This window comes from Cetorhinus maximus, chromosome 5, assembly GCF_964194155.1.
Source record: "Cetorhinus maximus chromosome 5, sCetMax3.hap1.1, whole genome shotgun sequence".
Classification (NCBI taxonomy): domain Eukaryota; kingdom Metazoa; phylum Chordata; class Chondrichthyes; order Lamniformes; family Cetorhinidae; genus Cetorhinus; species Cetorhinus maximus.
In genome coordinates, this window is record NC_135883.1 from 122,469,929 (window position 1) to 122,487,300 (window position 17,372).

Here is a 17,372-nt window from a genome sequence, read left to right on the forward strand (position 1 = left end):
TTCAGTGTGAGGGTGTGATGCAGGTGCAGCTGAAGCTCGGTGGTCCTCTGGTATCAGGGGTGGCTCTTTGGGGTGCTGCGAATGAGTGTGTGCTGGTGAATCTAAAGGGGAACAAAGACGTCATTAGTTAAAGCCATCACACTGTCACTGTGCATGCCAGGCACCCTGGTGAGACAATGGAGATCTGCATCATGGTGCCATCATCTTTCAATGATCAATGGGGAATCCAGTTTTGAGGCTCCCATCAATGAAGAGACTACACAAGAATGTTTGCAGCATCCGAAACTCTCACCTCTGTGCACTGCACCCTTACCTTCATCTGACACCCCAGCCTCTCCACGATCGGCTGACCGAGGTGCGTGGCACCTCTCCAGCTCCAAGGCATCCTGCTTGAATCTGGATAGGATTAGGAGGTTTCGGGGACCTCCGCCTGTCCGTGACCTCTCAATGTTATTATCAGCCATCTTCTCCTGGAACAACAGAGGAGCATTGTTTAGCCCACTCTCTACCTGCAGCGTCATTGCAGCCTGGCTAACCCCACCTGAGGAGCACCTGGCAGGGCTCATCCGAGTCGTGGTCCTCGAGCCGCAAGGCACTCAGTCCAAGCAGCCAGGGCTCACTCGCCTGGTCAGCTCCGGCGTCACTTGGCAGTTGACACTTAGACTCTAACACCCCTGAGCTCCATGGGGGGACGGCCAGACCTTAACACTTCACCACACTGATCCACACCAGCACAGCATGCAGCCTTACCGAGCGCAGCAGGTCATTAAACCTTTTGTGACACTGCACTGATGTGCGCTGCACAATGTCGTGGCTGCTGACCTGCACTGTCACCTCCTCCAAAGCTCTTTTTGTTAGATGCGGTGACCTCCTCCTTCCACCTCCGGAGACAAGGGTGTTCTTCCTGACAGCCACCTCCTCCAGGAGGACTGTGAGGCACTCGTCTGAAAACCATGGGGAGGGATGGGGGGGGCGGCTGTCAGCTCACCATTGGATCCAGTAGCCGATAGGTCCTCGCACCTGCCTGCCCCTTCCCAACCACTGGGAAGACGCGTTTAACGCTGGGCCGGCCTTAATTGGCCAGCCGGCATGAAATCGTGGCCAGGGACCAATCACAGGCGGTGGCCTATTTCCCGAATGGTCACGGGCTCGCCGACTGGCCTGCTCGCCAAGGGTAAAATTCAGACCATTATCATCTGAAAAATTTTAGACATAACATTGGAACCTTGATTCGACATTGATCGGTCATTCGTTTTGGCAGGAAAGATATGGTGAGATAGTATAAAATAAAGGGAGAGCCTCTAAAGGAGGTGGAGGAACAGAGGCACCTTGGTGTACATGTACATAGGGCATTGAAGATGGCAGGGCATGTTCAGAGAGTGGTTAATAAAGCAGAAAATATATTAGTCTTTATTAATAAGAGCAATGAGTACAAGAGTAAGAAGGTCATTTTGAAGTTGTATAGGACACTAGTTAGACCTCATCTGGAATACTGTATCCAGTTCTGGGCACCACACTTGAGGAAGAATGTGAAGGCATTGGAGAGAGTACAGAGAATATTCACAAGAATGATTCCTGGTATGAAGAACTGTAGCTATGAGGATACATTGGAGAGTTTGGGACTGTTTTCCTTGGAGAAAAGAAGGCTGAGAGAAGACTTGATAAAGTATTCAAGATCCTGGGAGGTAGGGACAGGGTAAACAGTGAGAAACAATTATCTCAAGAGCACATCTAGAACTAGAGGGCACAGATTCAAAATAACTGGCAAAAGGAGTAAATGTGATGTGAGGAAAATTTCTTTCAGCCAGAGGGTAGCTGGAGTTTGGAATAAACTTCCTGAAAGGGAGGTGGAGGCATTTTTGATCGAGGTATTCAAGGGGGAATTGGATTGCTACCTGAAAAGAGAGAATGTGCAAGGTTACAGGGATGAGGCAGGGGAGTGGGAATAGGTAGAATGCTCTTTCAGAGAGCCAGTGCAGGCTCGATGGGCTGAATGGCCTCCTTCTGCACTGTAAAGATACTGGTGATACTGTAATTATCCTTAAAGTGATGGCCTCATAACCATAATAGTAAGGATATACTGATGTCCTGCTTTCATTTTTGGTAACGGTCCCATACAGGCTACTAACCCCCTACTGAACGGTTCCTAAAAAACCGGTATAAGAATTATGGGTGCCGGTTTGATTGCATGTTGTGTTTTTCCTACCACCTGGCACGTATGGCACGTTTTACAAAACTGCACCACGTTCTTATGAAGACCTGGCCAATAAAACTGTCGGTTTATCCGCACTTGAGTTTTCCGTATCCCGACATATCTGCCATAGGAATTTCATGTGCTATCCATAATATCTTTTTACGATATTTGGGCGGTGCCACTACCTGATGAACAAGCGCCCACTCCTCACCTGCAGGTCTGTGAGGAGGTCTCCACTTCCTCATTGGAATTCCATTTCTAATGTAATAACATTCTGGAACTGCCTTAGCCTCAGCTTCAGTTTGGGTTGATTGTGCTATCCTACGTAACTCTGGATCAGCATGTTGAGCCTCCACTACAGAAGATTTGTTAAACATCTCTTTTTGATTATCTAAGTCTTTAAAGAAAGTTTCAGCCAGCCTAATATCTGTCTGTGGTATCCCTTTGACCTTTGATGGACATTGCCTAGCCATTGCTCAGGTCATCACACACACAGGAAAAATTCCTGGAACCTTTTCCTGTAACTGCTCCATCTCTTTAACCTCACTTGGGCTTTCTGGAATTATGGGAGAAGCTACTACCTTAGCTCCAGCTAAATCATTTCCCAGGAGTAAATCAACTCCATCTAAGGGTAACTTCTGCACAACCCCTACCATCACTATCCCAAACATCCGGGGCAGAATTTTCTGGCTGATGTGCAGGTGGTGGAGCCCGCACGTCAGTGCTTAAAATGTCGCGCGAGGGTCCCTACGTCAGCGCGAGGCATCGCGATATTTCGGTTGGCGGGCGCGCTCAGCAGCGAGATGCTCGCCCGCCATTAATCGAAGGCCTCATTAAGGCCCTTAACTTGCCAATTGTCCAGGATTTTGAGGGGCCCGTGCGAACTTCAGGTCGGCGCAAAGGCCCAACGGGCAGGCGGGTAGGAGATTTTTTAATAAAAGTCATGTACTGGCGGGATATGTGGACTCAGAGGGGTTGTTCATGTTGTCCACGAATTTTTAATTGCAGGAAGTGTTTTAAAGTTGCCTGTTTGGTTGTTAGCAGTTCACATCGATTTCTAAGAGCTTTTTATGTACTTTAAAACCAGTCTGCAGATAGTAATCTTTCTCAGGCCTGCAGCTTTCCGGAGGCCTCCATTTAGCCTGGGGGTATGGGTTCTGACATCTCCACTGGAGGAAGCTCCTCTGAGGAGGAAGGGAGGGATAGAATAAGGAGGAGGCCAGGAGTGGACAATCAGCCTCCAGGGGAGCCACCTTTGAGAGGCCAGGTGCAGGCACAAGGGATGCAGGGCCAAGAGGTTGTCCAAGGTGCAAGGGGCTGCAGAAGGCGCCACCATCTCCTGTTGCCAGGGCATACAGGCGGTGAAGCAGCTACCTCAATATGACTGAGGTGCAGTGCCGAAGGAGGCTCCAACTCTCAAGGGAGACATCAACTATATCTGTCAGATGATTGGCCCTGTGATCTCCTCTAACTGTGTGGGTGGACACCCCATGCCAGCGGCTCTGAAGCTCACAGTTGCCCTCCACTTCTATGCCTCTGACTCCTTCCAGGGCTTTGCAGTGTCTCCCAATCAGCTGTCCACACTTGTGTCAAGCAGGTTACAGACGCTCTGTTCAGGCGTGCAATGACCTTCGTCCTCTTCCGATGCGACCAGGCAAGTCAGATACCGCGAGCCAGAGGCTTCGCGGCCATTGCTGGCTTCCCCCATGCCCAGGGTGCAATAGACTGCACACATGTGGCCATCAAGGCACCAGCAGGTGAGCCCAGTGCCTTTGTCAACAGGAAGGGCTTCCACTCCATGAACATGCAGATAGTGTGTGATCACAGGATGCTGATTCTTCAAGTCTGCGCAAGATACCCAGGCAGCTCCCATGACGCCTACATCCTCAGGCACTCCCAGGTGCCGGGGCCCTTCAGTGCTCCGGCTTGGCTGGATGGATGGCTGCTGGGTGACAAGGGCTATCCCCTCAGAAGGTGGCTCATGATGCCTCTCCGCCATCCAAGAACAGAAGCTGAGCAGCGGTACAATAGGAGCCACGGCACCACAAGGGCTGTGGTGGAGAGAGCCATCGGTCTTCTCAAGATGCGCTTCCGTTGCCTGGACTGGTGCGCTCCAGTACCCCCCAGATTGCATCTCTGTGATAGTGGTAGCATGCTGCGCTCTGCACAATCTTGCGCTGGAAAGGGGGGATGCAGTTGACGATGAAAACCTTGATGCAGTGGATGAGGCTGCACATGATGAATCCAGCAGTGGCTCAGAAGATGAGGAAGTACAGGGTGATGATGAGGGGCAGTACGCTGACCCACTAATACACCAAGGAGGCAGGGACATCCGGGACAATTTAATCCAAAGAACCTTCAGCTAGCTCCACACACATGGATCAGCAGGAACAGCATTGCCTGGCGCTTCCACACGTGGCACTTAAGTACTACATCTTCCACCTTATCAGCTGCAACTAAGGGCTTAGTACATAAACATCAATATCCACTCAAACACTCATGAAATGTCTGTGAAAAAGAAGAATGCACCACAAAGGAAACACCCTCAGCCATGGTCAGAAAAGTGGACTTTAGTATGTCCAAAACTATAACACAGACTTCTCCATTGCAATAAGAAGAATTGTATTCCCTATTCTAAGGCCAACACAAAATCCGCAAAAGTGACATATCCGTTGAGTGCCTAACGTGCCTTATGCTTACATTTGCGGGTGCTACGTCTGGGTGCCGCCCCATCGCTCGGAGTGGCTTGTGAGACAGCCTGCTGACTCTGCTGTCCTGTTGGCATTGATGACCTTGGCGGGCGTCCTATGGCCCGTGGAGCCTGTGATGGCCCCGCCTGGGAGGGAGTGGCCAGTTCCAGGACTGGCACCTCCCCAGTTGTTGCAGCCTCAACAGAAGCAACGCTAACTGGCAGAGGGGTGGAGGAGCTGCTGCCCTCATCCGGAGCACCCTGAGAGGAGCTCACAGCGACGACAGGCAGCTGCTGCGCCGACGCGAGGCCCCATTGGACCTCCCTGCTCACTGCAGATGGATGGGCACCGAGTGCCGATGCTTGGTGCCCACAACATCTCCCACATTGGGAATGACGACCTGTGGCCAGTATCGCTGTGAGGGCTTGCAGGTCAGAGCGTAACCCAATCAGAAGATTTTCCATTCGATTGAACCCCCTCTCCATGAGAGTTGCCAATCTCTCAGTGGAGGAAGCCTGAAGCTCTGCTCTGAGGTTCATGCCTTCATGTGCACTCTGCCTGGACTCCTCCATTGCAGAGACCAACTGAACCATTCCCTCATGCAACCCTGCCAGATGCAAACGCACTTCCTGCTGCCTGTCCTGCAGCTGCTGCATTGGGGACAACTCCAGAGGCACGTCATCAGTGCTGGACTCAGCATGTGCCTTGTCCCCTGCAGCCCTCCGGCTGCTGGCGCCGTCGGCACTCTCTGCCCCTACCATCTCCTCCAGCAATTGTGAAGTGCCCTCTCCACTGTGACCTGGGACACTAGCCGATGTTAAATTCCCCACCGTGGTGTTTGTGTCTGCGCTGGTGCCTGGCTGGCTGAAATGATGTGCCGCAAGTTGCACATGTTGGGCCTCAGGTGTGGAGGGGGGGCTGCGGTGTCTATGGGCGCAGCCATGTGGTGGTGATGCTGAAATTAACAAGGACAGTTATCAGTTACGTACAGTCAGTTAAACCTTTCATCCCTTTCCTCCCCAGCCTCATAAGTCGCTCGCCCTTTAAGACCCTAAGGAGACGAACATTGGTGGGTTGGAAAAGAGTCAAGAGGAGCCCCAACCATTAGACGCGCATACAGACAGGCTGGTTAGATGGCCTCAGGAATGCCACATGGCATGCTATGTACCATTGGAGTGGGGAGAGTGCAGAGGTACCTGACCTGGATGCATGCTGGCCTGGAGAGTTGCAGTGCTGAGAAAACATCGCAAACACTTGCAACATTTGCTGTGGACCACAGGAGATTGACAGGTCACATTATTGGCCTTCATACCGTTAGGAGGGGCATAGACCGGGTGGGCAGAAGGCAACATTTCCCCTTGGCGCAGGGATGAGTAACGTGGTGTCATTTATTTGAGTGCCATGAGGTTCACAGCTGAGGTGCTGAGGACCTTTTGGACAAAGTAATGTGGGGCACACTGGCTGAAAGGGTGCAGGAGGTCCCAAACCCCCTAAGATGCAATAAGTCTTTGGCTGTGCAGCAGCGATCCAATGGCATGTTAGGCCATGGGGATAGTGGTCACAAATGGGATAAGGTGACTTTGGAAGGTGGTGGAGACGCAAATCCTCAAGGGGACGAGGGGCCTTTGTGTATGACCCACACGTCTGACTGTCTCAGTCTGTGAATGAGCAGTATTGCAGCATTAACGATTGCAGCAACCATCAGTGGTTTGGATGGTGGGCAGACAGAGTGGATGGGATTGTGGACCTCAAATACCTGGCCGCTGCACCCCAGCCTCGCCGCCCCCGGCAGCCCTGGCCTCCTGCCTCCTCCCCAGCTCCATGGCCTGCTCCTCAAATATTGTGAGGCGCTGGAGGAGGGCGTGCCCACCACCAGTCCTCTGGCACTCCCGCAGATTGTGTTGACTTTTTGCCTGCAGAACAGAGAAGAGTGTTTATTGGGGCTGATCGCTCATGTACTCTGCATGTGCACGCCGCACCCCAACCACAGTGGCCCATCTGAGGCCTCCAGCGGCTCCTGTCCACACTGCTAGTGATCAGTCCCCAGAAGATAGTACAGCTGCTCCCAACCCCCTCCCCCAACGGCCACCTTGGACACATTCGGCGTCTATCAATTTGAACAGCACACGGGTCTTAGCGCCCATGGAAAGGAGGCGCAACTAGGTGTGGCGCCGAGGCCAGCAGATGGCTCTTGGCCACAACATCTTGAGGCTCCCCTTCCACCATCTCATCACCATCAATAAGACATGTGTTGGAGCTCTGAGTATGTGTCGTGCGGCCTCCCCTGCAGGTTGCCCCCAGACTACTCAAATGCCACAAACACCAACATATGCTGCGGGGAGAACCCATCTTCTACTCAACCACTAAGGCTGATGTAAGCATGGTCAGTACGCGTTTGCCCACCCAGCGTACGCCAAATGCTCAATGCAGTAACGACAGCAAAACGTGGGGGTGGGGGGGTTCAAAGGCTAAGGCTACCTGCTGGGTCAAATAGCCAAGGCTGATATGGTACTCACCCTTCCAGAGCGCAACAAATCATTGAATCTTTTGCGGCACTGCGTGCCTGTGCGCCGCACATCATCATGGGCGCTCACAGTGTCACCAACCTCCTCCCACGCCTGGCTGGTGACATGGGGGCCCCTCCTCCTCCCATCCTCCAGATACAACACATGCCGATGGCTGGAACCCTCTTGGAGGAGGACAGCAAGGCAGGCATTGGAGAATCGAGGGGCAGAGGGCCCCCCGCTGGCCTCTCCTGCAGCCTGCCCTCCTCCTCCTCTGCCCTGCCGTCCTCTGGAACCACTCTCTCTCTCCCCGAGTGGCCATGGTGCACTGCCTCAACCAGGCTGCCTGGCCACTCTTTATACAGGCTGCCGACTCCCCATTGGAACCGGCAGTCTGAGGCCACCCGCCTCCGCGACTATTTTCCCGTTCTCCACCGGAGTCGCTTACCCGCTGGGCGGGCCTTAATTGGCCCGCCTGCGGAAAATGGCGGCGCGGCCCATTTCGGCGGCGGCAATCGGCTGCCCGCCTGCCACCGAGTCATTCGGGCCCGCCCGCCCGTCAAACAGAAAATTCTGGCCCAGGTCACACTCCAGGTGCACCCGGTACAAAGACACGAGTATATACCCCCCGCCAATACCATTAATTGCAACTTTGGCTTTTAATGTGTTCTCTGGTGGAAAATTTATGCATTTTCTCAGCAAAAGTGTCTGAGTGGCTCCTGTATCTCTCAGTATGATTATAGGCTTAGCTGCCTCATTTGAGAGATAAGGGGTCACTTTTCCTCTCGACAAAATTTTTTTCTAACTCTCATGTATCTCATTCGCCTCTCCTGAACTCACAGCAGTGTTTACGCTCACTTTCACAGCTGCAGTCTGTGTTACAACTTGATCTGTTGTCCTTTCAGTCAGTGTTCCTTCACCTGAATCACCCTTAAGTAGCCCAATAAGTGCCATCAATTTACCGTGCAACTTCCAGAAGTCTGCATGAACATGTCCCACCTTGTTACAATAGAAACAGTTAGGCCTTCGAACCCCACTTCCACCATCAACGCCTCCCTTTCTGGCCTGAGGAGGAATTTTCAGGGTATTCCCAGCTATATCCCCTCTCTTCCCTGTCTGCTTGCCTTCTTTTCACATTCCCACCTTCTATCCTTCTCGGGTTTGTGGAGGTGACAGAGAAACGATTTGGATTTATGGACCAGCTCATAATCGTCAGACACCTCCACTGCCTGTCTAGCTCTTGAGACCCTCTGGTCTTCAGCATGGGTTCTAACTACTGGAAGAAGTGAAGTTTTAAATTCTTCAAAGAGAATTACTTCTCTAAGAGCTTTATGTGTTGTTTCTACCTTCAATACCTGTATCCAATGGTCAAAATTATTCTGCTTTATCCTCTCAAATTCAATATAGGTCTGCCCAGGCTGTTTCCTTATGTTCTGAAATTTCTGCCAGTATGCCTCAGAGACTAACTCATACGCACTCAGAATAGCCTTTTTTTTACTGCATTATAATCCACAGAAACCTCTTCTGAAAGTGAAGCATAAACCTCTTGACCTCTACCCACCAACCTACTCTGTAAGAGCAATGTCCAGATTCCTTTTGGGCAATTTATTTGCTTAGCTTCCTTTTCAAATGGAATAAAGAATGTTCCAAACTTTGAGATAGCTTTACACCTCCCCACTAGGCTTTGGGTGGAGGTTTTTTCATCATCAGAACCTTCCTCAGCACCTGAGGCCTCTTTTTTAAAGTCCAGCCTTTTAAGCTGGTATTCCCTTTCTTGTTCCTTCTCTCTTTCCTCCATTGCTAACTTCTCTAGAGGTCAAGTTTTCGCATTTCCATTTCTTTTTGAAACACTCTCTCTTTTGCCTCCAATTCAAGTTTTTTCATTTGCAACTGAATCTTGGCCAATTCAATTGACTCATGCCCTGGAGAATGTGATCCCTCTGATAGCCCTTCCAATTTCAAATGTGGCGCTATTATCTCAACTATGTCTGCTTTCCTCACCCCTATGGGTAATTCTAACTCCAACTTAACCGCCAATTCTGGTCGCTGAGTTTTGGTTAATTTCTGTAAACCAGCCAGGGTTACATAGTCCATCACAAGAAAAGCCTTAGCAACTTCCAACGCCACTTCAGTTTACCAATGTATAAGAAACCTGGTCTCCGTCCTTTTATCCTTTACTAATTATTATTTTGTGTCCAATCACACGATGTCCGCATTTCAAATCCTGCAAGAGGCCCCAATTTATGTTACGACCGGGATGGGAGGAGTGCGTGAATTATCAAGCCCCACTACTTCGCAGACTGTACCATTAATTTAAATGTTTAATTTTCTCACTGAAATGGCCAATTGTCTATCTACACTTATAGTAACCAGAAGAAAAGGGACTCTGACCAGGCTTCTTTCAAAAAACTTAGAATGATTAATTTATTATAAAACAAAACTTTTAGACAAGTTTTAAGAACTAATTGACACATGATTGTAATCTGGAAGTGTGACTAACTAATCCTTTTAAACTTCCCCAGCGCGCGTGCACGCACACACACCCAGACAAGCAAAAGACACGCAGGCAATCTCTGCAGAGTAGGGCAGATGGAAAAAAACTTTCTTAGAAAGAAAAAAATTAAAGTTCATGGAGGTTCGATGTTGTCGGTCTGAGGTTCCCTCAGATGAAGACCTGGGCCCTCAGCTGTGCCCAGTAGATGTCAGAAAGTTCACCAACGATGCTTCAGCGTGGAGGACAGTATAATTGGACCAATTCTTCCTGTCTCAGCTGACAAGTCCAAAATTATGCAGGCAAACTACACACACGGTTTCACAAAGCAGAGAGGGAGAGAGAGCTAGTTAGGGCAGACTTCTGTTCTCAGCCTTTTCCTAACAAGACTGAAAGCAAAACCACAGGTTCAAACTTAAGGTTTGCCTCTGCCATGTGATTGTCTTTTTGTCTTCCAGTGTTTCATTAATTAAAGTGTCTTGCAGTTCAAAACAAACAACTGCTTCTCAAGTGCCACGTAGTTCAGGTGATTTCTTGGAAGAGGTCTGCTTATTGACAGTTCCAAGGTGAACTTATGACCCTTTTAAAAAAAAATCCCCCGAGCAGCCTCCAATGTCCAAATAATGCAATGTCCTTCCATGTTTTAAAAAGAAAAATCCAGTTTAAAGACCTGTGATTCTAAAATTATTCATTTATTGCTCATCCCTAACTGCCCTTGAGAAGAGGGTGGTGAGCTGCCTTCTTGCACTGCTGCAATTCATATAGCATTTGTAGTATTTACTGTCTTTAATTCCCTTTCTTTTAATATCTTACCCTTTTTTTTCCTTAAGAATGTAACTTTCAAACTGCAACTTGTTTAATTTTCCTGCTGTGCACTTTAGAAGTAACTCTTTCGAGTTATCAACAGTCACAGATTGTAACTCTTTCGAGTACATTCACAGTTCTTGGTTTCCGGGAGTGGGACATGAACCCACAACCTTCTGATTCAAAGGCGAGGGTGCTATGAACTGAGAAGTAAGCAGGACACGAACATATGGGATATAAATTGATTGAAAAATCACTTCTGAACAATGTTTTTTTTAAATTCTCTGTTGTCCCTACGTTTTCTTCAATTCAAGATACTGATTGACATTGGTGTATGGACCCCCAGTACCTCACACAAGTGCCATTCTTATTGTCACTGTCTATATATAGAAAGTGTTGGCAAGCTATTTGATTGCGGGGCAGGACAGTAGTAAACATTCCAGGAGGAGATACTGGATAGTGACTAGGATCAGGGTTCCTGGCAATTTTTGTCCCCTCCCTCAACTTGAACTCAATAAGATATCACCTTAGCTGAGATCACTTAATTCTGCATAGATCAAGAATTGAACAGGAGCCTTGCTGGTTGTATGGTTCAGTACCACATAAAACAGCGGCACTTTATGACTAGGTACAACAGACCATCTTTCGACCAACCTATGCAATCAGATGACTCTCTGAGTAAATATTCATCAAAACAGAAGGGACTTTTGACAAATTACAACATATTTCTTTTCTCCCTTTTGGCACTGTTTATTAGCTGAGAGAGGGGACAAGCAACTAACACGAAGATGTCCAGCAGTGCTACCAGCTTCCTTGTCATCTCTCTAAAAACTGGCTTAAATCAATCTGTTATTCCAGTTTTTGCTGACTCCTTTTCTAGCTCGACCTTATCCTAATCACACTGTGGTGACTGCTCCCAGGGTTCTCACATTCACCTCATCTGTCTGATCTATTCCATTACTCAGATCCAATTCTGTTCTCCTCAGGGCAGAGAAGACTCAGAGGAGCTTTGATAGAGGTGTTTAAAATAATGAATAGTTTAGATAGAGCAAATAAAGAGAAACTGTTTCCAACCAATAATCACAAAGCACAGATTTAAGGTCATTGACAAAAGAACCAGAGGCAACATGAGGAAAAACTTGTTTACGCAATGAGCGGTTAGGATTTGGAATATGCTGTCTAACATGATGGTAGATACCGATTCAATAGAAGCCTTCAAAGGGGAACTGGATAAATACATTAAGGAGAAAAAATGGGTAAAGAGTTGGGGCGTGGGACTAACTGGGTTGCTTTTTGAAGGAGCTGGTGTAAATCTGATTTGTTGAAAACCTTCCTGCTTTGCTGTACTAATATATGATCCCACCAGATATAGTCTAGTTTATGCATTCAACTGGGGTTGATATTCCTGCCAGCTTTCCCTATTGAGAAACCCTTCCCATTTGGAAACTTTCTCAGTGTTGAATTGTGTGTGTGTATGTTGGCACTCTCTTCTCTCTCTTCTCCTTTCACTGTATACCTGCAGTTGTGTTGGTTGAGATTTGGAAAAAAAGATTGGCACTATTCTCCTTGCCCGTAGCCATTCAATAAATAAAACTGTTTCCATTTTAAATTTTCCAAATGATTTTGAATTTTCACATTAATGATATCCTTCTACAAATTCTACTGCTGCTTTAGTGGTGAAACACAGACTTATATGAGACTTTAACATCTGGAATGATGCTGTAACAGCATTGAATCAGCAATTCTGACATTAAAACAGCTATTAATTTGATAGTTTGATATATAAAATGTGTCATCTAGAGACAATCCCGAGTTTTGTTCCAATTTTCTACAACAACATCTGTGCTGTTTAGAAAAAAATGGTGATTAGAATTCTGGACTTGGGCATACTTTCTGCACCCTAGCCATCATTTGATTCAAACTGCTTGCCTAATTGTGCATGAAGTGAAGGCTGTTTATAAATATATATATATAAAATATGTAAAATCAAGCTTAATTCCAGCACTTTGTATGCAATGCTGATTGTTAACCTGTATTTAGTGCCTTGATAAACAGCTTTCCTTTTATTAAACTGCACCCACTGCTTCATTTAAATTTAGGTCAGAATCCACCTTGAGAAATAAAAACAAAATACTGTGGATGCTGAAAATCTGAAACGAAAACAAAAAATGATGGGAAAACTCAGCAGACCTGGCAGCATCTGTGGAGAGAGAAACAGATTTAACATTTCAAGTCCAGTATGACTCTTCTTCTGAACTGGAGCGAGGTTGAAATGTGTTGGATTTTATGCTATGGAGAAAGGAGGAAGGTGGGGCAAAATAGAAGGTCAGGGATAGGTAGAGGGTGAGGGAGATTAAATGCCAAGAGATGTCATAGAATATAAGACAAAGGGAGTGGTAATGATGGTACCAAAGACTAAAGCTTTGCCCCAGAGTAGGCATTACTAACAGAATAAAGGTCAGCACTGTCTGAATGCAAAATAGCAGAATGTGTTAATAGCAGTTAAAGGGGCAGCACTGTCTGAAAGCAAAAATATGAGTACAAGATACAGACTGGCGCTTGGGGGAAAAAAATTCAAAATGGCAGATAAAGTTCATGGTCTGAAGTTGTTGAACTCAATGTTAAGTCCAGAAGGCTGTAAAGTGCCTAGTTGGAAGATGAGGTGCTGTTCCTCCAGCTTGCATTGGCCTTCACTGGAATACTGTAGCAGACCGAGGACAGATTTGTGAGTGTGAGAGCAAGTTGGTGAATTGAAATGGCAAGTGACCCGAAGGTTGGGGTCATGTGTGCGAACTGAGTGAAGGTGTTTCGCAAAGCGGTCACCCAGTCAGCGTTTGGTCTCCCAATGTAGTAGAGACTGCATTGTGAGCAGTGAATACAGTAAACTCAATTGAAAGAAGTACAAGTAAATTACTGCTCTCCTGGAAGGAATGTTTGGGACCTTGGATGATGGCGAGGGAGGAGGTTAAGGGGCAGGTTTTGCACCTCCTGCGATTGCATGGGAAGGTGCCGTGCAAAGGGCATGAGGTATTGGGAGCGATGGAGGAGTGGACCAGGGTGTCACCGAGGGAATGGTCCCTATGGAATGCTGACAGGGGATCTGAGGCGAAGATGTGTTTGGTGTTGGCATCATGCTGGAGTTGACGGAAATGGTGGAGGATGATCCTTTGAATACGGAAGCTGGTGGGTTGGAAAGTGAGGATAAGGGGACCCTATCATGGTTCTGGGAGGAGGAGAAGAGGTTGGGGTAGAGGTGTGGGAGATGGGTTGGACACGGGTTGAGGACCCTGTCAACTGTAGTGGGGGGGAATCCTCAGCTGAGGAAAAAGGAAAACATGTCATGTTTTGGAACGTGGCATCATCGGAACAGATGTGATGGAGACTCAGAAACTGGGAGAACGGGATGAAGCAGGGTGTGAGGGGGTGTAATCGACATAGCTGTGCGAGTCAGTGGACGTACTGAATATTGGTAGGCAGTCTATCACCAGACATGGAGACAGGGAGGTCAAGGAAGGGAAACATCAGAGGTGATGGACCATGTGAAGGTGAGAGAAGGGTGGAAATTGGAAACAAAATTGATTAATTTTTACAGTTCCAGGCGAGATCATGAAATGGCACCAATACAGTCATCAATGTACTGGAAAAAGATTTGTGGGAGGCCCTGAGTAGGACTGGAACAAGGAATGTTCTACATACCCGACAAAAAGACAGGTGTAACTGGGGCCCATGTGGGTGCCCATAGCCACACCTTTTATTTGGAGGAAGTGAGACAAGTTAAAGGAGAAATTGTTCATTGAGGGAACTAGCTCAGCCAGACGGAGGAGAGTAGTTGTGGATGGGGATTGTTCAGGTCTCCACTGAAGGAAGAAGTGGAGAGCCCTCAGACCATCCTGGTGGGGGATGGAGGTGGAGAGGGATTGGACATCCATGCTGAAGAGGAGGCGGTTAGGGACAGGAAACTGGAAATTGTTGAAATGACATAGGGTGTCAAAAGATTCACAAATGTAGGTGGGAAGAGATTGTAAAGTTGACTTCTGAGACACCATGGGTGGAATTTTCCCAGCCTGCACGTGACGGGTTTCGTGGCGGGCGGGAGTGGAGAATCCAGCGGGAGGCAAAAAATCGGAAAGCCGCCGTTGTAAGAATAGGTTGCAATTCTCCCAACAGTGTGTTTATGGTGCGTCAATTATCCCGCCAACTAGTGGCGTGAATTCCATTTGCATTTATTAACATGTCATGAATGCTTAATAAAACAGCTGCTCGCCGGGATCTTGCCATGTCTTCCGACCTTCTGTCATGCCAACGGGAAATTATAATCGGCTTCAAACCTGTTTGAAAAGGGGTGGCGTGCACAAGTTGAACCTCAGTTCACTGGTAACTTTGAGGTGAGTGGAACATACCGGCCATAGCGCTGCCCCAGTCTTCTTGTGATGAACGCCACTCTGCTGGGGCTGTAGTGTTGGGCTGCTTCTTCACTTTGCTTTCGTTGTCCCGAGGACCACCACTGTGCTGTGGTACTCATGCAGGACCCCACTTTCAGAAACTAGCACTTCAACCAGGGCTGGGCTGTGAAGCGAGGGTGGGGTTGACGAACATGATGCGGGCAACAGAGAGGGAAGGCTGTGGAATGGCAGTGAGAGGGATAGGCGAATATGAGGAGGGCAATGAGGAGGGAAGGCTGTGGAATGGCAGTCAGGAGGAAGGGTGAGCACGAGGGGGGCCTTTCTGGAGTTGGTCTCTAACCTCTTGTTGCTGCAGGAATGAGCAGGGGTCTGCTTAGAAAGAAGGAAGACTTTTTTTTTATTTTTAATAAATCTTTATTAGTAAGAAATATTTATACTGCAAAAGTCAACCAAGAAATCCAACTTTTTGGCGTTTCCTTCCTAAACTTTCTTCTTTCTCCAAGGTGGTCTGTAATGATTCATGCAACGCTTTCCCAACTCGGTTTCCTGTCTCTAACATTTCAAAGACGCTCGCTGGATCCAAACTGCCTCCTCCAACTTTCCTGAAGGAAGTGATGGTCCCTTTTCTGGTGACAGAGACCAACAGGCCATACGGCAAGCTTCCTCCTGTGAGGTACAGGCTACATGCCTGTAACCGATTTTGCTTAAAGTGATGATGCAAGGTACATTTTCCACATTGAGACGAATGCAGTCATATGGATCATCTGAGAGCTCAATTTCCTTGGAACCTTCATCATCTTCGAGTACTCGGACCTTTGGAATTCTCGTATTATGAAGTGCTGCTTTAACTGCAATGGAGATTGCATCAAAAAGATTTCCACAACACTCCAACAACAGTACATCTACACAGAGGATCCAGCAGTGTTCCCTGGGAGTAATACACAGTGTCTTCAACTCCAAAGTACTGCTGTTATCAAACACTCTGTATAGGGTGTTGGCGATTTCTGTGCCAAGGTCGTCTCCTCCACACCCTTCAAACTCAGGAGTTGCATTGGCAGAACAGTCCACAAAAAATTCCAAAAAGCCTTCATTTGGTCTCTCCAGTTTGGGTGTGCCCATTTCAGCTTTAACGCCCACCAGAATATCCGTGTGACCAATTTTCACCCTGGCAGATCCACTTGTGTTTGACACCACATCTGTTTCTATTTCAATATGTCTATAATCTTCATACCCACGGCCATCAATTCGCAGATCATCCTGCACTCCGTGCATCACATAGACTTTCTCTGCCTCACTCAGCACAACGGTGGCCATCTTCCAATCACGTCATTACCCCACGACCCACATGAAGCCACTTAAAGCCAATGGCTTCATTCGCACTGTTAAAGGGCTGCTCAGAACTCAATGGCTACACATCACAGTCACTGCATCTCAAGAGCAACACATAGGAATAGAATTTGGGAATGCAGGCAGTAGTGAGGGAGACATAGCTGCATCATATATGGCATTCCGTCAATGAAGGCCTGTCACGTGTTCACCAGATGTGCCACTCCTAATGGGCCAAAGGGCATCCACTCATTGACCATGAGCAACTGATTGGTCATTAATATGCCACATCAGAGATTGGAGCGCAGAGCTAGGTTGGGTCTCTCATCTCACTGAAACTTTAGCATCCCATGCAGGGCTCAAGATGTAACATTTCTGTGATGCCATCTTGGTCACCTCGATGTGTGCGCGAGTGTCTCAGGGACAAGGTGGCATCAGCCACCATGCAAGTAGGGCAGGAAAAACTACGGACCCCTTACAGTTTCCAATCCTCTGAGCTTCACTTTCTTGCCCCTTGAATCATTAATATTTTCAATGTTCCCTTTCAGAGAGAAAGAAAAACAGATATGGATGCAGGGCTCAATGCTGCCTTTGTCAGGATTCTAATGCAATGGAAGAGGCAAAGGAGGGAGAGGTGATGCCGCACTCAGCTCCAGCAGGAGGGACATGGTCAAGCGGAGCCAGAGCATGAACAGGAAGGTCAGGAGGAGAGACCCAGACAACCGGGGCGACTCGCCAGACCTAGGGTTTATTGTCCAAGAGTCTCCTTTATACAAATGAGTGAGAGGCAATGCTGTGCATGTCTGCGCTTGTCCTGAGACCTGGTACATCACATATGCCATGCTCTTCGTGTAGACCTGATACCACGTGGATTTGGATCGTATCCCCTGCCAGTGGCTCTGAAAGTGACCGCAGCACTAAATTTCTTGGCCTCTGGTTCTTTTCAAGGATCAAGATGGG

General features: G+C 48.0%; 1 pseudogene; it reads right to left on the bottom strand.

Annotated features, from left to right (window-relative positions):
* Positions 1-15,476: 15,476 nt before the first annotated feature.
* On the bottom strand, positions 15,477-16,429 carry LOC144680352 (exosome complex component RRP42 pseudogene; annotated as a pseudogene).
* Positions 16,430-17,372: the final 943 nt, after the last annotated feature.